General features: G+C 39.8%; 1 long non-coding RNA gene and 2 pseudogenes across 1 annotated transcript in view; 1 reads left to right on the top strand and 2 right to left on the bottom strand.

Moving 5' to 3' along the window:
- LOC109048409 overlaps nt 1-2,899 on the bottom strand; it is a 17,252-nt pseudogene extending 14,353 nt beyond the window's left edge.
- LOC122141754 overlaps nt 1-21,884 on the top strand; it is a 27,786-nt gene extending 5,902 nt beyond the window's left edge. Inside the window, exons 2-4 of the long non-coding RNA XR_006158076.1 lie at nt 15,018-15,145; nt 20,926-21,011; nt 21,095-21,884. This is a non-coding gene — a long non-coding RNA (uncharacterized LOC122141754). The remainder of the gene's footprint in view (nt 1-15,017; nt 15,146-20,925; nt 21,012-21,094) is intronic.
- Nucleotides 4,403-19,052, bottom strand: LOC109110643 (annotated as a pseudogene).

Genomic DNA, 21,884 nt, shown 5'->3' with positions numbered 1-21,884 from the left:
GTCATGGGTATTGAGGGTGGAAGAGAGCGCTATTCATTCACTCCCTCCCACCTACAACTCCTGCCAGCACCGAGACTCGAACCTGCGACCTTCTGCTTACAAGTCCAATTCTCTAATCATTAGGCCACAGCTGCCCCCATTAAGTAGTGGGGTTATACGAGTCTGTTTAAAAGTTGAGGGAAAAACACCAATGTGAAGGGATGCGTTAATGATGTGAGTGAGTGCAGGTACAACTGCAGGAGAAATGGCTTGAAGGAGATGAGATGGAATAGGATCAAGCGGTTAAGTAGTAGGATGATTGGAAAGGGTGAGTTTAGAGACTTCTGAGACCTCAGAGAGTGGAGAGAAGGATGTGAAGGTGTGTATGTTTGCTGGTAAGATGTTTTTGACGGATTGTGGTGTGGAAAATTGTGCACTGATGGTTTTAATTTTATTAATGAAGAATGAGGCAAAGTTGTCAGCTGAGGAAGAGGACAAAGTAGTGAGGAAAATGTTTTAAAGAGCATGCAAGAGTTAGACAAATTATTAATTTTGTTGTGATAGTATGTCATTTTAGCAGTGGAGACATTAGCAGAGAATGAAGAGAGGAGTGACTGATATACATTAAGGTCAGTAGGATTTTGTGATTTGTGTCATACTCTTTCTGCAGCTCTAAGCTTAGAACAGAGAACTTCAGATAGCCAAGGGGCAGAAGGGGTGGTACAAGTTGGCCTGGAAGACAATTAACAGACCGTGTCTAAACAAGACATAAGAGTGGAGCAGAAAGTATCAGTAGCACTGTTTGCATCAAGAGATGATAACTGTTCAGGGGGAGGAAGCGAAGATGAAACCATAGCAGATAGCCGGGAGAGTAAGAGTGAGCGTAGGTTACATCGAAAGATGACGTGAAAGGGTATGTGTTGTGACAGGAACCATGTTGAGGTTAAGAGTGAGGAGGAAGTAATCCGAGGTGTGCAGTGGAGTAACCAGTACATGATCAGTGGAGCAGTGTTATGTGCAAATAAGGTCCAGTTGGTTGCCTGATTTGTGCGTAGCCATAGGTAACACTCTCTTGGGATCAAAAGAGGCAAGCAGAGTGTGGAAGTCTGCAGTTTCCATAATTGATTCTGCATTTCTTCTGGCTATCTCTGTCAAGTTGCTTTTAAACAATCTGTATTGTATAAAGCGCCATAGTAATAAAGGTGACTTTACTTGAATAATGCAAAATAATGGTTCCTATACAGAACTAACTAAATTAATGTATTCTTGAACTTTACGAAAGGATTTGCATCAGTTGAAAACCTCGGCCAGGTTAGGTAAACAAGCTAGTTGTTAACAAAACATACATTAATTGGAGCCTGTCCTCCAACAAAAAACGACCATATAGGTCGTTTGTGCAAGCACCTTATTACGACCTAAATTTACGCTTTAAAGTTAAGCGGCCTCTAGCGGGCGTAAAAATAATGACAGTATCGCATTGCGTCTGTCGTCATGAAATGACGTATAACGTCATTACCAATCAAAACGCACGTTTATTTAAATGCAATGTGTGGACTTTTGACACCGATCTCACAGTAATTCATACATATTTTACTAGGTGGCTTATTCGTTCGAATGACCACACCTAACCCCACCCCCCCCCGAACCTAAACCCTCACAGAAATCATGCTAAATTATGATTTATTGAGCATATATATTTTACGTGCACATCCGTTCTCTGGGATCGAACCCATGATAGCATGATTGCATATCAAAGTATAACGCAATAATCTACCAACTGAGCTACACGAAACGCAAATCACAGTGCAAATAAAAGAGTACAAAACATTAATATGAAAACGACCTTTTGCCGAGAGGGGCGCAATTGTAGTATACGCTCTGATGGGTCGTATTCCAGGGATTTGGACAAACGACCTATACGAGCGTATTAGTTGGAGGACAGGTTGATTAATTGAGGATAAAAATGACAGTCCTCACTTAAACTAACGTATTAAACAATTCTTTATTTTTTGTATATCAAATTTTATAAAATGGAATACATACTATTTGTATTTAAATTATTCATCTGTTTACAATGTCACAACAGTTATAGACAATGAATTATACACTACTAGTTCATACTAGTTATTGTAAAATGCATTTTTTTCTTTGTCTTTTTAACCCTCATATATAGACACACTTCCAGAATCCACTTACCAGTGAGCATGAACTGGTAGGCGTTGTCGGAGATGGAGAAGATGTGAGGTGGGGCTTCAATCCTCTTTTTGCCTCTGTATCCAGCCACAACAACTGCGTCGTACACTGGGAGCCACTTGTAGGGATTGACAGTGACGCAGAACAAGCCAGAGTAGGTCTGAAACAGAGATAGATAGTTTTACAATGCCTCCATCCCATCCTAGGAATAAAACATGATTTACTTAGACTTACGTAGATCATCCATGCTGCGTAACGCTCTTTGAGGTTATACAGCACACAAGGTTCATTGAGGTGGGTCATCATGGCCATGTCCTCAATTTTGTCAAACTTGGGAGGATTCATGGGGAAGATTTCATCTTCTTTTACTGTGACAGTCTGTAATGAACATTGATCAGTTATCAGAAGAAGGATGAGACTTTTTGTACACATAATTTACAATATTTTACTGGAGACTAAAGCACAGTAACATCATTTTTTATTCATGATACTTACTTTCCCACTGTGAGTTTTGACAGTAGCTTTGCCACCCTCTTTACTAACAAGAGTACCCTTCAGGTACATCTCGTCTGCATCTACCACGAAGAACGCCGTTTTGGCATCAAAGGGGGTGTTTTTGAGCCTCAATTCTCTCTTTTTCTGTTTTCCGGAGGTAAATGGCCGCCGGGCCGAAACACTCCATTTCACCATCTCCCATGATGGCACTTCACTGTGGAGCAGAACTGACATCACAATGCTGACAAACTTATTTTGGTTCACTTTTCAACTTAAGTTGAAAGTTTCACTTTAATTTTTTAACTCTGATGTTATTACATTGTAATAAATTGCATTAAAATGATTGTTAATTTATTATTACCAATTAGCAAAACTCGTACGTTATTAGCACTTTACCTTGTAAGATGCTCAGAGAGAAATAACAGCAGTCACGTTCAGGATTCTGAAAACAACAAGAACAACAAAAAACACCTGGCTTGTCAGAGTATTGCATTATATTTTCTCTACTTTCTTTATTAGTAAGTTAAGTCAATCATTTTACAGTCTTCTGAAATTGCAAACAAATATCTTACCTACTTTCGATGGGCCACTGTGCCACAAACAGTGGCTACCATTTATATAGTGTTGTTACTGAACAGTCTGCAGAACTGTCCAGCTTGATTTGGTCATGTAAATCTGCTTGGTGTATGGTAATGTAACTCTGTCCTAGTGAAAAATAGAAAGCCATCCTTTTTTCTTTTTTGGTTCTCTGTAGTTATGTGAGATTTTGATTATTCTCATGGTTTACTTCAATACCCCTTTCCATACTTAAAACATTGCAACATAATGTAATTCATTTTAAAGTAATGCCATACTAATAATAGATGTTTGGATAATATACTTTTATGGTGTTTTACAAGCTATACTTCATGTAGGTTGTACTGTTGTATTAAATGTAGGTTTTCTTGTGTGAACATGCTCGTTTGTTGTGTTTAATTTTATATCTCAGGTCTTATTGCAAAGTAGAATCCTTAAAATTTATGGAACTTGGCACAGAGGAGTAACTTGGTTTGGATGTAGAGAAGCAGTCAGCTATCATTGGGATAAAGTTTCAGAGGTGACAACAAGACTGGCTTTTTATAAATAAACCAATCATACCCTTTAGATAGGTAACAAATATACTAAACGTTGTTACTTTTTTAATATGTAGCTTAGTTTTCAGGCAACCATCTTTTCAATAATGATTGATCCTGACAAACAACATGTCCTATCCCATACTGACCTTTGTGTTGCCAGATAAATTCCTGTGTTCAGCAAGTTTCAACATTTGTTTGTGTAGACCGTTTGTGTTAATATTATTTCCTCTTTAAATTTAGATAATTCAAATATCAGACTTCTCAAATAGGTTAGTTGAAAGCCTTTTACACACCATAAAGACATTATGTCTCAGAGTTAAAAAAGTCCATTCTTAAAAAGCGTATAGTATATAATACAGTCAGAGCTTCTGTCACTTATCTTTGGTCACTCATCCGGGCTGCAGTGAAGTCTTATCTGACCTATTGTGACACCATTAAGACTCATTAAGACTCAAGAATCATTAACCTTTTTTTTTATATTTATCTTCTTATTAGCTAGAAGAATAAAAAGTGCTTTTTACTTGTTTTAAATTAATGGATAAAAGGTGTCTGCTGAATGAATAAATGTGAATGTTTGAATGTAGTTTGATATGTTTGACAGCATAAAAGGAAGACAAAACAGAAACTGTACTTATTTTTATTGAATACACATGAAAATCCAGCACAAGTCATATTATATGCTTGCTTGTAGGAGTGGTGTCTTCTCTTCATTCTTCATCTTTACTCTTGAAAATGCACAAAACAATACAATTAGTTGGATTAAGAAATGATTATGTTTAAACAATAGCTCTACAGAATGTCACAGACACTACATCATCATTTAGTTCAGTTTGAAAATGTATTCTACAATTCTCAACTGAAAGTGCCGGCTCTACACCAGGGTTGCCAGGTGACAAAACTAGCCCAATGGCCAGTGAAGAACAACACAAAGTAGAGCATTGACCATATCCCAAAAATCAAAACTCATTTTCATACCTAAAATAAATATTTTCAAGTCACTGTTATGCACATTGATCATATACACAGCTCAAAGGCTTCCTACCAGTGGCCCTTCTTCACAAAACTTAACATCCAGCACAATTTTATCATTGGTAGAACAAAATGTCAATACAAAATTATTTCAACAAAATTCAATTTCTGCAGTTTCAAACCTTTAACCCACAGGGGAAAATCAACCCACAGCAACAGTTTAAAAGTACAACCCTGCATCCAACACAAGCTGCAGGATTGAGATTTCACCGATCACAGGTGGAAAGTAATGAGAGACGACTAACAGACTATGCTAGAGGATTTGCTGTTCAACAGACCCTGAACTCATTGACAAATATCTTGTCATGCATACAGAGATTGCGAAATCAAAAGTGAAAATGAACAGCACAAACGCTCATTCAAAAGTGGTTTCAGTGCTGCGCATTTTGATACAATATTAACAGGTTTCCGGGTGCGGGCAGGAGTGGACACACACATTGCAGGAGATAAAAAAAGGAAAAATATATGGATCTCAATTGAATGTCTCACCAATTTTGTGATTGGCTGTTATGTAGAATGGGGCCAGAGGATGGTCAAACTTCTGATTAGGTGGGCCAGGCCCACCCTGGCCAATCTGTGGAGCCGGGCATGGTAACTAGGCCGACAGTGATATTTAAGCATGGCTTTCAACGTAAACAACTGGAGGATGGAGAAGTGCCTGGACTTTGGCATCAGTCCATCTATTAATTTTTTCTATGTTCGTGGAGTAAGTACATGTAACCGGAGTGTTACAATGTAAATGGCTGTAACTAAAATAGTTTCCAGTTCCTGCATTGTGTACACCAAAAAGAGGGTACTTCCATGGAAAGCTACAGGAACTATGAAAACCTTCCTTCAGAGCAAAAGCCACAAATCATACTATGTGTTTGTTACCTTCCCAGCCTCGCGACTCTTGGCTCTCAGCTTGTTGACCTGGGACTCAGCGATGTCAGCGCGCTCCTGAGCCTCCTCCAGCTCATGCTGCACCTTCCTGTACCTGGACAGGTGAGTGTTGGCCTGCTCCTCCTGTTAGGATGACACCAGATATCCAACCCCTTTCAGAGCAATTACACTCATGGCACCTCACACTTAAGACATTTGACATTAGACTTACAGCTTCTTCATGCCTGGCGCTTGTAGGCCTTCACTTTCAGCTGCAGCTTGTCTACCAGATCCTGCAGTCGGGTCACGTTCTTCTTGTCTTCCTCAGTCTTTGGGTTTAAGTATTGTTCATGGTCTTAGTTTACCTATGTATATTATAATGAAATGTAAGTTTCTAAATCCTGTGTAGTTTTACCTGGTAGGTGAGCTCCTTCACTCTCCTTTCATATTTGCGCACTCCTTTCACAGCATCTGCACCACGTCTCTGTTCAGCTTCAACTTCAGCCTCCAACTCGCGCACTCAGTAGAGAGTTATTGTTGTCACCTGTCAAATCTCTGCCATAGCTAGTTCACATAAGACTGTATTTAGCTTGTAATTTACCCTGGACTCCAGTTTCTGGAGCTGTTTCTTTCCACCCTTCATGGCCAGACTCTCAGCCTCATCCAGACGGTGCTGCAGGTCTTTGACAGTCACCTCCAGGTTCTTCTTCATCCTCTCCAGGTGAGCACTGGTGTCCTGCTCCTTCTTCAGCTCCTCAGCCATCATGGCAGCCTGAAATGTAAGCCAATTCAAATGAACTAGCCAATATAGACTGAAATACCTTCCATGAAGATTCCCTTTGTTACCACATGCGGTTTAATATAGAATGGAGCAACAGAATGTAAACACTCACATCAGTGATGGCCTTCTTGGCCTTCTCCTCTGCATTTCTGGCCTCCTGGACTGCATCGTCCACCTCACCTTGAACCTGGACCAGATCAGCCTCAAGCTTCTTCTTGGTGTTAATAAGGCTTGTATTCTGTGGGGTTTAAGCAGGTAGTTTAGTGTACATTTAACTAAAACTCTGTTATCATGTAACCTGAATGTGCTCCAAGTATAGTTTTTTCTGTACTTGTGAGTGCAGCAGTCCCACACGCTCGCTGGCATCCACCAGCTCCTGCTCCGCCACTTTGCGGCCTCTCTCTGTTTGCTCCAGTGCAGCTCTCAGCTCCTCAATCTCTGCTTGCATCAGGTTATTCCTACGCTCCACCATGGCCACCTGCTCCTTCATGTCCTCCTGTCCTCTGACAGCTTCATCAAGGTGCAGTTGGGCATCCTGTGGTAATGTTCTTTCTTTGTTAGTTGCATATTATGTTTCATTTAATTCATGTATCATATTCAATTGATCATACATTTGATGTGTGTTGTATTTCTACAGAAAGATACCTTGAGTTGTCCTTGGACATTTCTGAGCTGTTTCTGGGCCTCAGCAGCCTGGCGGTTGGCATGACTCAGCTGGACCTCCATCTCATTCAGATCTCCCTCCATCTTCTTTTTGACTCTCAGGGCATCATTTCTGCTTCTGATTTCAGAGTCCAGAGTGCTCTGCATGGAATCGATCACTCTTTGGCTGTTCCTCTTGATCTGTTCCATCTCCTCGTCCTTCTCAGCAAGTTTCCTGTCAATCTCACTCTTCACCTGGTTCAGCTCCAGCTGCACACGAAGAATCTTGGACTCTTCATGCTCCAGGGTGCCCTGATGGATAGTAGTTATTATAAAAATCATATCAAGCTCACAGGAAAATTAAGTTATCCTCTGTTAAGAAATGAATTGAATTGACAGTTTAAAGTAACAGTACTTCAGCCTCTTCAAGTGCAGTCTGGATCTCTGCTTTCTCAGACTCCACTGTCTTCTTTGCCTTTTCCAGTTCATGAATGCTCTTTCCAGTCTCTCCAAGCTGCTCAGTGAGGTCAGAAATCTCCTCTAAGGGGTTTTAAAAAGTGGAATAGTAAAACTTTCTATTTTAATGCATATTTTTAAAATTATTTTTGAACAAAAAAAAGAGTGTTCTTTACGTTGCAGATTCTTGTTCTCCCTCTTCAGGGTCTCAAGGTGGTCAAGTGTTTCCTCATATGAGTTCTTCATTTTGAACAGCTCAGTGCTGAGAGAACGAGCTTCTTTCTGAGCACCTTCTAGTTCAGCCTGGCTTTCCTCATACTTCTGTTTCCACTCTGCTAGGACCTGAAGAAAAAGATGGTCATTGTTAATTAGCCAAATTCATGGCTCAAGGTTTAGATTTAAAGATTATCCCCATCCTTCTCACCTTGTCAAAGTTTCTCTGCTTCTTGTCAAGGTTGGCAGCCAATGCATTTGCCCTCTCCACATCAATCATGAGGTCCTCTACTTCACCCTGCAGTCTCTGTTTGGTCTTTTCCAGAGAGGCACACTTGGAGTTCACAGCTTCAATGGATTCTTCAGCATCCTGCAGACGCTGGGCAAGCTTTTTCCTGAAGAAAGTGAAATGAAATAATGAAATCTTACCAACATTTGTGATATTAAATGTAGGGAGCTAGAGACATTGTTCTTTGTTGTATTTACTTGGATTCCTCAAGCTCCTCAGTGCGTTGGATGGCATCAGTCTCATATTTGGTTCTCCACTGAGCCACCTCACTGTTGGCCTTAGACATTCCACGCTGGAGTTCAGCTTTTGCCTCCTTCTCCTCCTCATACTGCTCTCTGAGCAAATCACAGTCATGACGTGCAGACTGAACTGCATGGGCCAGAGCATTCTTGGCCTGTAAGGCAGCATATTTTTAGTTTTCCAAAATTCCAATCTTTACAATTATTTAGATTATCGAAACTTAATTTTCAAAATTAATTAACTCATTAATTTTTTATAACTCTACCTTGACCTCCTCTTCAATATGCCTTTTGAGTTCCTCAATTTGCTGTGTATAAGCCTGTTTTCCTCTAGTTAGCTGTGAAACAAGTGCTTCTTTCTCTTCCAGTTGACGGCTAAATTCACCGAAATCACGTTAGAAATATTACTATGAAATATAATAACAGACGCTTTTTAATAATTTTTTTAAAGCTTTTTACGTGTACCTTATTTGCCACGCCTTACCATTTTCTGTCTGAAGTCTTGCACGTTGTGCATTCATGTCATTCAGCTGACGAACATTTTCATCACTCTTGGTCTTGATTTCACTCAACTGGTCTTCCAGGGTACGGCACATCTTCTCTAAATTAGCTAAAAGGTACAGGGTTATATGCAGATGTTTGAAAAGATGCTTTTATATTTAATGATTCTCTAATGACATTACCTTTGCTTTAGCCACAGCCTCCATGTTGCTTGTCAAGTCATCAATCTCCATCTTGTATTCACTCTTCTCCTTCTCCAGCTTCTGCTTGACGCGCTGGAGGTTGTCGATCTGTTCTCCGAGTTCAGCCACACTGTCTGCCTGCTTCTTTCGGAGAGCTGCAGCTGTAGCTTCATGCTGCAAGGTAGACTCTTCCAGATCACGACGCAACTTCTGGAATTCAGCTTCACGCTTCTTGTTCATCTCAATCTGGGCAGCAGTGGCACCACCAGCTTCCTCGAGCCTCTCGCTGATCTCTTCAAGTTACCTGGAGAGATCAGCTCTCTGCTTCTCCACTTTAGCACGAGCAGCTCGCTCTGCCTCAATTTCCTCTTCCAGCTCCTCTATACGGGCCTAATTGAGAAAAAAAGGAAAAAAGAAAACTTTTGTGATATTTGTAATGTGGATTTGCCATCAACTTCACAGTTTCACATAGAAAAGATTATGGTCAGCATTACCTGAAGTTCTTTGATCTTCTTCTGAAGCTGTGCTCCCAAAGACTGTTCATCCTCAATCTTGCTGAGAAGTTGACTTATCTCAAAGTCCTTCCTGTTTTGAAAGTAGTGTTTTGTAAAATGTGCAAAATACTTTTTTTGTTAAATGTGTAATCTTGGGAAGTTTGACATCCACTCACTTTTTGATCTTCTCATCTGATTGCTGTTTGTCATTCTCCAGGTCCATTATGGACTCCTGGGCCAGTTTCAGATCACCCTCAAGCTTCCTCTTGGCTCTCTCAAGGTCCATACGGAGCTTCTTCTCTTGCTCCAGTGAGCCCTCAAGCTATTTTTACAGAAACCATAGCTTTAAAATCTGTTAGATAGCAACAAAAAGAATAAACTTTGATTTGTGACCTTATTTTCAGGCCAAACATCTTACATCATCAACTTGCTGCTCAAGCTTTGTCTTAGCTTTAGTCAGAGTGTTGACTTTGTCTTCCTCTGCCTGAAGGTCATCAAGAGTCTGCTGGTGTGCCTCTTGGAGGGCTTTCTTCTCTTTGGTCAGTTTGGCGATGCTCTCATCCTGAGAGGCCATCTCCTCTGTCAGGTTTTTCACCTAAATGGAAACATTGTTTATTGGTTTCATTCTCAAGAGCCTGAATCACAATCAGCAGTATGATATAAAAAAAAATACTGACTTTATTTTCTGTTGCATGTTTCTCCTTCTCCACTTTTGCTAAGGTGAGCTCCAGGTCATCAATGTCTTTCTTCAGCTCAGAACATTCATCCTCCAGTTTCCTCTTCTTGGCAGTCAGTTCAGCATTGATTTCCTCCTCATCCTCCAATCTATCGTTTGTCTCTTTGAGTTTGGCCTAGAGCTGGATCTTGCTTTTGATGAGACCTTCACATCTCTCCTCAGCATCAGAGAGGTTTTCAGATTCCTGTTCATTGACATGGATGTAGTTAATGACTTATAGGAGCTATAAGATCCATGTTAGTATCAGTAAGAGCTGAAATACTCACAGATGTTACTTGCAGCTGAAGGTCGTTTTTCTCTTGAAGAAGTGACACCATTTTCTCCTCAAGCTCCTTCTTTTTAGCTAATGCCTTTGTTAAATCTTCCTTCATTTTCTCAAAGTTCTCCTTCATTGCTGCCATTTCTTTCTCAGTCTCTGCACTCTTCAGAAGAGGTTTGATCTTGAAGTAGAGCTTCATCCATGGCCAATGTTTGACATTCATGAATGAGCGGATGTTGTATTGGATGGAGTAAATTGCTTCTCTGTGTAAAATGTAATCAGTAAATCAGTCATTATCACTTTGTGTAAATAGACAGTTGTGTTCCAAACAGTTTTTTGTAAGTTCATACCTTCTCTCCATCATTTTGACAAACTCTTTCCTCATGACGTATCCACGGCACAAAGCTTGAGTCATGGTAACCAGTGTTGCTAGTTTATCATCTCTCATCTCCTCAAGAGTACCCAACAGACCAGCTTTGAAGAACACCTACAAGAAAATTTAAAAGATATCAGTGGTATAGTATTGAAGGCAAGTAGTCCACTTCACTTCGCCTGGGGTACACTACATGTCCTCTTTTAACTAGTGAGTTTTATTTTCTGTGAAAAGAAAAGAAATCTTAATTTTACACCATGCAATGACATCCTAGAGAATTCCATATTGTAAAGTTAGCTTAAACTGTTTTGGGAGGATCATTTTCTTTCTTCAGCATGAACATATTTATTGTGAAATAATTTTACTGGCATAAAACCTGAACCTCTATTTAACACTTTTGGTATGAACTGGAATTATAACTACAAGCCAGATGCCATCGCTACACCAATGCATGACCTCACTTATGTTTGAATGGTAGCAAATCCCTGCGTTCATATTCAAACTTTAGTGCAATGTCCTTCCTTCATCATGAATTGCATAGAATTATTTAAAGTCTCATTGTGTGTAGTTTAGAGATCAGTTTTCACTGAAATTCTGGAATAACTGAGCCCACAAAATTTGTATTAGACCCAAAAACAGCTATTCATTTGGACCTTACTTTCTTTGTAAGAATGTTTACGTTGATTTTCCTCTAATCAATGTCACCCAGATATTCAAATATCTTTGTTGTTGTTCCACTGAACTAGAAAAAGCAACAAGTTTGGAATGGCGTGACAGCAATAAAGTATGATAGAGATTGTATTTTTTAGTTAACTGTTCTTTTAATTACAAGAGAGTACCCACATCTTTTTGGCCATATGGTGTATTTACTGAGTAGCTCACCTTGGTGTGTCCAAACTTGTATTGGGTGTGGTCAACATCAATAGAGCCCAAGAGTTTCTCTGAAGCCTTTTTGTTGTCAATGAACTGTCCCTCGGGGATGACGCTAGCATTTAATACTTTGTATCTAGAGGACATTTAGATAAGTTATATTTTGGTAAAGCCACAAAGTGATGAAAGCATGAATTTAAAATGTGGATTAGATTAGGTGGTGTATTCTCTCTTAATAGGTTGAAACAGGTGTAGCGTCTTTACCTCTGCTTGAAGTCGCCATATAGGATTCTGCTGGGGAAACCCTTCCTGCAGATTCTGATACCCTCCAGCACACCATTACACCTGAGCTGGTGGATAACCAGGAAGTTCTCCATCAGACCTGCAATGCAAATGTTGTTAAGGTTCCAGAGATATTTTCAAAACCGTGATGCAGTTGACTCTTTAGGAATAAAGTGTACCTGGAGTCTTAGACTCATTAGGAATCAAGCAGCGCACAAAGTGAGGGTGAGTGCTCCTCAGGTTAGTCATCAGCTTACCCAAGTTCTCCTGTTGAAATATTTGTAATTTGTCTAGTTTTTCATATAGAAGAAGTTCAAAACCTTTATTAAAAGAGAGAATCCATTTACCCTAAAAAGTGCAGACACAGTCTGGAAGGAACCACCCTTCTTCTTGCCTCCTTTCTTTCCACCACCGCCCTCAGCTGTTTTATGCCAAAAAAAAGATGTTATCCCTGAACAAACTCCTAATTTGCTGGTTATTAGTAGTAAGGTAGTTGTGTAGTTTGAATTGTAATTAAAACTTAAAATCGAAGAATTTAGGAAATGCAGATGTTCATACCTTCAGCAGCTCCATGAGCAGCATACAGGAAGGCCAGCACTTTGACTGATGATTTTGGGTAAAGTTGCACAACAGAGTCGTTCAGTGGATCCTTGTTCTTGTCCAGCCAGCCAAATGTTGTAGTCCACAGTGCCGGCATAGTGCACCAGAGAGAAGTGGGCCTCTGCCTTACCTTTGGCAGGCTTGGGCTTCTGGAAAGCTGCAGTTTTGCCCAGATGCTGATCATGCAGCTTGTTTTTGAAGCTTGTGTCTGTTGCCTTGGGGAACATGCACTCCTCTTCAAGGATGGAGAAGATGCCCATTTGCTGTTGAAGAAATGTTCACACTCAAGTACAGGCACAATGTGAATAGTAAATTGAATTTACAGAATATCCTCTTACCTTCTCAATGAGCTCAATGCAGGCAGCCAAGTCCATACCAAAGTCAATGAACTCCCATTCAATGCCTTCTTTCTTTTACTCCTCTTGCTCCAGAACAAACATGTGGTGGTTAAAGAACTGTTGCAGTTTCTCATTTGTGAAGTTGATGCAAAGCTGCTCCAAGCTGTTGAACCCTCCAGCACACCATTACACCTGAGCTGGTGGATAACCAGGAAGTTCTCCATCAGACCCGGCAATGCAAATGTTGTTAAGGTTCCAGAGATATTTTCAGAAACCGTGATGCAGTTGACTCTTTAGGAATAAAGTGTACCTGGAGTCTTAGACTCATTAGGAATCAAGCAGCGCACAAAGTGAGGGTGAGTGCTCCTCAGGTTAGTCATCAGCTTACCCAAGTTCTCCTGTTGAAATATTTGTAATTTGTCTAGTTTTTCATATAGAAGAAGTTCAAAAACCTTTATTAAAAGAGAGAATCCATTTACCCTAAAAAGTGCAGACACAGTCTGGAAAGAACCACCCTTCTTCTTGCCTCCTTTCTTTCCACCGCCGCCCTCAGCTGTTTTATGCCAAAAAAAAAGAGATGTTATCCCTGAACAAACTCCTAATTTGCTGGTTATTAGTAGTAAGGTAGTTGTGTAGTTTGAATTGTAATTAAACACTTAAAATCGAAGAATTTAGGAAATGCAGATGTTCATACCTTCAGCAGCTCCATGAGCAGCATACAGGAAGGCCAGCACTTTGACTGATGATTTTTGGTAAAGTTGCACAACAGAGTCGTTCAGTGGATCCTTGTTCTTGTCCAGCCAGCCAACAATGTTGTAGTCCACAGTGCCGGCATAGTGCACCAGAGAGAAGTGGGCCTCTGCCTTACCTTTGGCAGGCTTGGGCTTCTGGAAAGCTGCAGTTTTGCCCAGATGCTGATCATGCAGCTTGTTTTTGAAGCTTGTGTCTGTTGCCTTGGGGAACATGCACTCCTCTTCAAGGATGGAGAAGATGCCCATTGGCTGTTGTTGAAGAAATGTTCACACTCAAGTACAGGCACAATGTGAATAGTAAATTGAATTTACAGAATATCCTCTTACCTTCTCAATGAGCTCAATGCAGGCAGCCAAGTCCATACCAAAGTCAATGAACTCCCATTCAATGCCTTCTTTCTTGTACTCCTCTTGCTCCAGAACAAACATGTGGTGGTTAAAGAACTGTTGCAGTTTCTCATTTGTGAAGTTGATGCAAAGCTGCTCCAAGCTGTTGAACTGATAAGAAGCAAGTTCTTACTGCTGGCTGCTATCTTTTATATCTTGATTGTTACAGAGACATTAATGACTGATGCTCACATCAAAGATCTCAAATCCAGCGATGTCCAGCACACCAATGAAAAACTGTCTAGGCTGCTTGGTGTCCAACATCTCATTGATACGGACGACCATCCACAAGAACATTTTTTCATAGACAGACTTGCAGAGAGCCGAGACTGCATTGTTCACCTGTAAAATTCAAAGGTCATTGAAACTGATATTAGACTACAGCCCTGAATGTCAGCGGAGATCAGGACAACTAGATGAGCCCCAGAGACAGATCCCCGGTGAAGACCTTGTCTTCTAGATGGCCACCGGGTCAAGACCACAGGAACCAGATAAGTCCTCTGCACAATCTGGCATTGCTACAGCATATAATTAATGTGCTGGTTTGTCTGGCCAGACCAGAACTGCCCCCCCGACTGAGCCTGGTTTCTCCCAAGGTTTTTTCTCCATTCTGTCATCGATGGAGTTTTGGTTCCTTGCCGCCTCTGGCTTGCTTAGTTGGGGACACTTAATTTCCAGCGATATTGTTGACTTGATTGAACAGATACTATTTAAACTGAACTGAACTGGATGATGACATCACTAACCTCAATGATGAACTGCCTTTTACTGAAAATGGAGTGTTTACTATTGTCCTTTTTGCATTGTTACACACTGTTTTCGTATTTGATACTGTAAAGCCGCTTTGACACAATCTGTACTGTTAAAAACGCTATATAAATAATGGTGACTTGACTTGATTTTTTTTTCATTAGTAATTGTGTTTTCTGAATGTCTATGGGACATTTCTAGGTTCATCTGTTGAGAAGGTCAGTGATCACCTGTGGTACTGTCTGGCCTTTGGTCACCATCTCATTCCCGACCTTCACTCTGGGGTAGCACAGAGCTTTCAGCATGTCAGCAGAGTTGAGCCCCAGGAGGTAAGCGATTTTATCAGCCACTGAGGAAGAACAGTTTTATGCATCACTTTCACTAATGAAATGAATGTTTACATGCTAATTTGCGCTACTAATTAATTTTACCCTCAGTGCCGTCAGGTTCAGCCTGCTCCTCTCTCTGCTTCTGTTTGAACTTCATGCTTCCATGATGCATCACAGCACCTGTCAGCTTGTAGATGCTCATTTTCTCATCAGCACTGAAGCCCAGAATATCAATGGCAGTCTGTTTTTACACCAAATTAATCACATTATTTATCAGATAGTCAAAAGAGATGGGTATTTTATATTGTGGCATGCAGTGGTCTTCCTTTATATTTTATGTATAATTGGAAAATAGTACTACTGCTACTACTAATAATAAAGCCTGAGTTGTCCACATACATCTGTGGCAATGAACTCCTCCACATCATTGATGCTCTTGACAGTGATTTCACCCTGGCTGATCATTGGATAGTCATAAGGGTTGGTGGTGATGAGCAGGGCCTCTATAAAGAGTTGATGTGCAGTATGTTAACAGTGCTCTCAAACTAGGAAATAACTGAAACACACAATCCTGTAGATTTCTCACCGAGCAGCTCTGGCTTGTGTCCAGTCATGAGCTGGTAGAAGATGTGGTAACTCCTCTCAGCAGACAACTGGAATGTTACTCTTGACTTTTCCAGCAGATCTTTCGAGAAAAAAAGGGAATAAAAAGTTCAAAAAGTTTTTTGAGCTCAGTTGATGAATCCACCTCTTATCATTCAAATAAAAAATATTTGACTTAAAACAATGATGTCTCACAAGTTTCAATATCAGCTGAGGCCAGTTTTCCAGTGGTCCCAAAGTGAATCCTGATGAATTTACCCTACAGAGATTGAAATCATTTACAAAAGCTCAACTGTTTGGCAACGTTGAAAGTGTGACTGATGTTGTAAAAATGTTGTAATTATTCATAAGTTTAACTTACAAAACGAGAGGAGTTGTCGTTCCTCACAGTCTTGGCATTACCATAAGCCTCCAGCAGAGGGTTGGCTGCCACGATCTGGTCCTCCAGTGATCCCTGGATGTGTTTGTATTTAACAATTAATGTAATTGTAATTGACAGTATAGTTACACAGTAAAGTTTAGGTGATCGTTATGAGCTGTAATCAATAACACCATCTAGAATAGGTGTTTTACTAACCTGCATTTTTCCAGAGACCGGCTCTGCCTTCTTCGGTCCAGACATCGCACCAACAGTTGCAAAGTACTGAATGACACGTTTTGTGTTCACAGTCTTTCCTGCACCAGATTCTCCACTGGAGATTGATATGAGATCATCATTTAGTTGAAAACTGTCAATGAATTTATGTATATAATTGAAAAGCTTTAGGTTATTCCATAAGAACAATATTTACTCACGTAATCAGGACAGACTGGTTCTCACGATCTGAAAATAAAGCATATATATATATTTTTTATTATTTTATTTTTTTTAATTTTATTTAGTAGCCTATAATTTGGCCAAAATCTAAAAACGATGATGCTGTATTGCCTGTGCAGCAGGTTAAGATAACAGATCTCTTTATAATTATTAGGCTGTTGTTGTTGTTTTTATTATTAAACAAAATTATTAAACTGGCTGTTATTAAGCCTCTCATCAAAAAACCACAACTTGACCCCAAAGAACTAGTTAATTATAGACCGATCTCGAATCTCCCTTTTCTTTCAAAGATACTAGAAAAGGTAGTATCCTCACAATTATATTCCTTCTTAGAGAAAAATGGCATCTGTGAGGATTTCCAGTCAGGATTTAGACCGTATCATAGTACTGAGACTGCTCTCCTTAGAGTTACAAATGACCTGCTCTTATCATCTGATCGTGGTTGTATCTCTCTATTAGTGCTATTGGATCTTAGTGCTGCGTTCGACACTATTGACCACACTATTCTTTTGCATCGACTAGAACACTTTGTTGGCATTAATGGAAGTGCATTAGCATGGTTTAAATCGTACTTATATGACCGCCATCAATTCGTTGCAGTGAATGAAGAGGTATCATATCGTTCACAAGTGCAGTATGGATTAGCACCTAGAAAGGACCTCTACAGCCCTGAAAGACAGCGGAGACCAGGACTAGAGCCCCAGAGACAGATCCCCTGTAAAGACCTTGTTTCAGATGACCACCGGGACAAGACCACAGGAAACAGATGATTCTTCTGCACAATCTGACTTTGCTGCAGCCTGGAATTGAACTGCTGGTTTCGTCTGGTCAGAGGAGAACTGGCCCCCCAACTGAGCCTGGTTTCTCCCAAGGTTTTTTTTCTCCATTCTCTCACTGATGGAGTTTTGGTTCCTTGCCGCTGTCGCCTCTGGCTTGCTTAGTTGGGGACACTTCATTTACAGCGATATCGTTGACTTGATTGCAAATTGTTGCACAGATACTATTTAAACTGAACTGAGCTGCATGATGACATCACTGAATTCAATGATGAACTGCCTTTAACTGTCATTTTGCATTATTGACACTGTTTTCCTAATTAATGTTGTTCAGTTGCTTTGACGCAATCTTTTTTGTTTAAAGCGCTATATAAATAAATATGACTTGAATAAAGATGACTATTATAAGCAAATAAATAGTTTTAAAAATAATGTTTTTTAACCGGTATTTTTTCTAGCAAACCGGTTTCAGAACGATAATAATACAGAGGAACGCAGGATCAGAAATGTTAAAATATCGATTCTGCTCTGAGTGAACCGACTGGATTTTTTTTTTCCTCCTCACTTTCAAGCCCTGGCTGTAATACAGAGTAGTGTTTGATATGAATCACTAAATAAATGTACTAAATAAATATCATATTGGAAATTTTTGCATTTATTTGTAAGCCTCATGTACAGTTTTCTATATAGTTGGTAAATAAAGAAAAATAACCCGTATGGGATGATTATTATTACATTATTTATCGTTTAAAGTGTTTTTCCCCATTGTGTCGAAGTTTGTCTTGACTCTCATATATTGACACACTTCCAGAATCCACTTACCAGTGAGCATGAACTGGTAGGCGTTGTCGGAGATGGAGAAGATGTGAGGTGGGGCTTCAATCCTCTTTTTGCCTCTGTATCCAGCCACAACAACTGCATCATATACTGGGAGCCACTTGTATGGATTGACAGTGACGCAGAACAAGCCAGAGTAGGTCTGAAACGGAGATAGATAGTCCAGTTTTACAATGCTGCCGCCCCATCCTAGGAATAAAACATGATTAACTTAGACTTACGTAGATCATCCATGCTGCGTAACGCTCTTTGAGGTTATACAGCACAGCAGGTTCATTGAGGTGGGTCATCATGGCCATGTCCTCAATTTTGTCAAACTTGGGAGGATTCATGGGGTGGATATCATCTTCTTTTACCGTGACAGTCTGTAATGAACATTGATCAGTAATCAGAAGGAGGATGAGACTTTTTATACACATAATTTACAATATTTTACTGGAGACTCAAGCACAGTAACATATGAAATAATTTTTTACCCATGATACTTACTTTCCCACTGAGAGTTTTGACAGTAGCTTTGCCACCCTCTCTGCTAACAAGAGTACCCTTCAGGTACATCTCATCAGCATCTGTCACGAAGAACGCCGTTTTGGCATCAAAGGGGGTGTTCTGAGCCTCGATTCTCTCTCTTTCTGGCTTCCGGAGGTAAATGGCCGCCGGGCCGAAGCACTCCATTTCACCATCTCCCATGATTGCAGTTTACTGTGAAAACATGTTAAGAGGTACTAATTTTTCTTCAGTTCTGAAAACAGTTTGTTCCAGTATGAATTATTTTGCATTAACATAGTTCTTTAATGAGTGATGCAGTATATTACATGTGTATCCAAGCTGTTCACCTTTTTGTTTCCAAGGCCAGAAAGGTTTCTGCAAGTTTCTGTTAAATACATAGACATAGATTATTTAACTGAAATTCTTTTCTGTTAATAAATAATCTCATGTAGGCCCATTATTTTAACAATAGCAAAAATCCCTATAAAATGTTAACCAAAAGTAACAATAATTAAAATTCAATTTGAATTAAATTAATAATTTTGGCACTGCAGAATCTTGACTCACCTTCCCAGTGGTTGGCAGTCCTTGATGTCGAAGATGTCTCCTTTTATAAAGACTCAAGACGTTGTCCCAGCAGCGCAGCAGCACTGTATTTGGTTATAATGGGTTGGGTTTTACTGTCTATATATGATTGTGTTAAACTCTTCTGTTATTTTTATCCTAGGGTACAGTTACACACCCTACAGACTGATTGATAAGAGAAGCCAATGTAATGGCTTTGCATTTAAATAATTTTACTTGCACCTTCAAGCACTTGGTCTAAAAGAAAGTGTAAAAGCAAGAATTTGTTCCTTTGTGAAGGTCATATAGCATATAAACGACTTTATCCCTTTATAACAATGTGAAGATGAATGTTTTCTCCTTTGAGAGATGCTCCACTGGAGATTCCCACAAGAAGAAAGGGATTGTGTGTACTGTAAGCCTTCCATTTACTTTAACAGACAAATATTTTCTAACATAAACAGTTTAACAAAGTGTTTTCAACAAGTTAAACCATAGAGTGTAAACCATGTTCAGCAATCAAAAGCTGGAAAGAGAAGGTTAAAAAAAGGCTCAATGATCAATAACAACAATAACGATACAAAAAAGATACAAGGGTCATTTGCCCTCATATTTTTGTTTTGTTTTTGTTAAAAAGAAAAATTGTTGGTAATTATTTTCACTGATCCCAAAATGTCTCTTTCTGGACGTACTGTATGAACTGAACTAAGCAAAAATCTTTGACGCCGTTCGCACTGGAAGTCTCTCCAAATGAAATCGAAGCTATATAATTTGGTGTCTTTGACAAGATGTTTTAAAATATCATCTGAAAATCGGAGGCTCAGTCAATGATTTGTAAATGTTTTTAATGTTCTGTATAGATTTTGTTTACAAGTTCCACTGGGTTGCCAATTTTGACTAGGACTCTCTTGTAAAAGAGATTTTTAATCTCAAAAATGTCTTTCTTGGTTAAGTAAATATAAGATTAGGCGAATAGAACGAAGTTGATTCCTCTTCTCTAAAGGGCAATAAATAATGAGTTCAAGACAAGCATAGTGCAGCCGCCACAATAAATGCTTCCACTCTGTCCACTTAAATAAAAAGTTGTGTGATGATTAACAGATTTGATTAACAGAGTGAATGTCCTAGATATTTGGCTGAGGGGGAATGGGAATAAGATGCCGCTCCTCAGCTAATCCAGCTGGCACTCCACCAATGCAGGCACGGCCGTGGAGGAGTTGTCATATGGCTCTGGTGTACAGTTTCAAGACATCAGCAAGCAGGGCATATTTATAAATAGGCCTAAGTCATATTAATGAAGATGGTTTGTGGTGCGAGAAGGAATGCAATCTAAATGTTCTCTGTAATGGTTTATTCAGATATCATAAGAAGCCAAAAGGAGTAGAGTTGAGTGCTCAACATCCTCATGAATATCAAGATACAAGCATAAACTCGCCATCGCTATTGGAATGCGGTGAACTGCTTAAAGAAAGAGCATGGTGTAGATTTGTACAGGATCAGGCATTCCTTATATGGTTTGTTGGGATGGGGTGTTAAAAAGCTAAGCCTGTTGTCTGGCTCTGGTTCAGCTGTGGGGGAGCGTCTGCATGCTTCTGGTGTACAGTTGCAGTGCTTTTGCAGCTCAAGCATTTTTATTAATAAGTCATATCAAAGAAGGCACTGATACTTTTTTCACCGTGTGTGTCTGTTGACAGAACCAGCAGCTCGAACCAAATATGAATGGATGGGTCTAATATGGTTCCCTCATAATAAGAAATCCTGCTGTGGTGACATCTGATGGGTTAGTCTGAAATGTTTTGTTTGTCCAAAGTTCATCCCGTTTGTTCGTTGCCTGTCTGTTTCATTCTTTTTTCCTCTTCACAGAAAATCAACATGCATATTCCCATCAGACTGCACGTGATCATACACTTTTACAAGACAAAAGAGTGGTGCAGGTCTCTGAGTACCACAAAAGGTGAACGCAGTATGAGGTGAAACGTTGACACGGATTTGTCCTTCAGCAAGGGGGTTAAATTAAGATGCGTTCAATTATAGCAGCAACAGGGAGCAACATTTCTTCCGTTTCCTTCATGACCCTGAATCTTCTCTTGGCAGAAGTAAGAATCTTCAGGAAGAACACAGGGTTTACTCAAGAGACCCAAAGGCCAGCAGACCTTATAAGCTCTGGAAAGTGTGTCATGCTTTACAGCTGTTTGCTTGAGCCTTCTTAAGGTTAATAAAAATAGATCAAGGTTGTGGCCATTTGTCTTCTGCTGCATCTGAAGGAGTGATGGCGAAGAGAACACGTGAGATCCTCAGTGTTTCTCTGAGGAGCTCTAGTGTGATTTCCCATCCATCCTAGCGAGTCTTTACGGTCTCAAGCATCCAAACACCGAACAGGACGGAGCTTCTACACTCACTTCTGAAAGTGCCTCAGAGTGGAGCAGTTTTTGAAGTCTGCCGCAAACGTGCCAATTATTGTGAGTACATGCTGGTAGAACTGCCCTCTCACCACTAGAGGTCAGTGACCTTTATTGGCATCATTTTTCATTCCTAATCCAACTCAGCATTACGATTCAACAATAATGATTAAATTGTGGTTCTGAATAAACAATACTTTATAAATTATGATTTCAGAAAACATAAGCTGCAGATGAAAGGTATTTGTCAAATG

This window comes from Cyprinus carpio, chromosome B22 (assembly GCF_018340385.1).
Source record: "Cyprinus carpio isolate SPL01 chromosome B22, ASM1834038v1, whole genome shotgun sequence".
Classification (NCBI taxonomy): Eukaryota; Metazoa; Chordata; class Actinopteri; order Cypriniformes; family Cyprinidae; genus Cyprinus; species Cyprinus carpio.
This window is presented reverse-complemented; position numbering and strand designations above follow the sequence as displayed.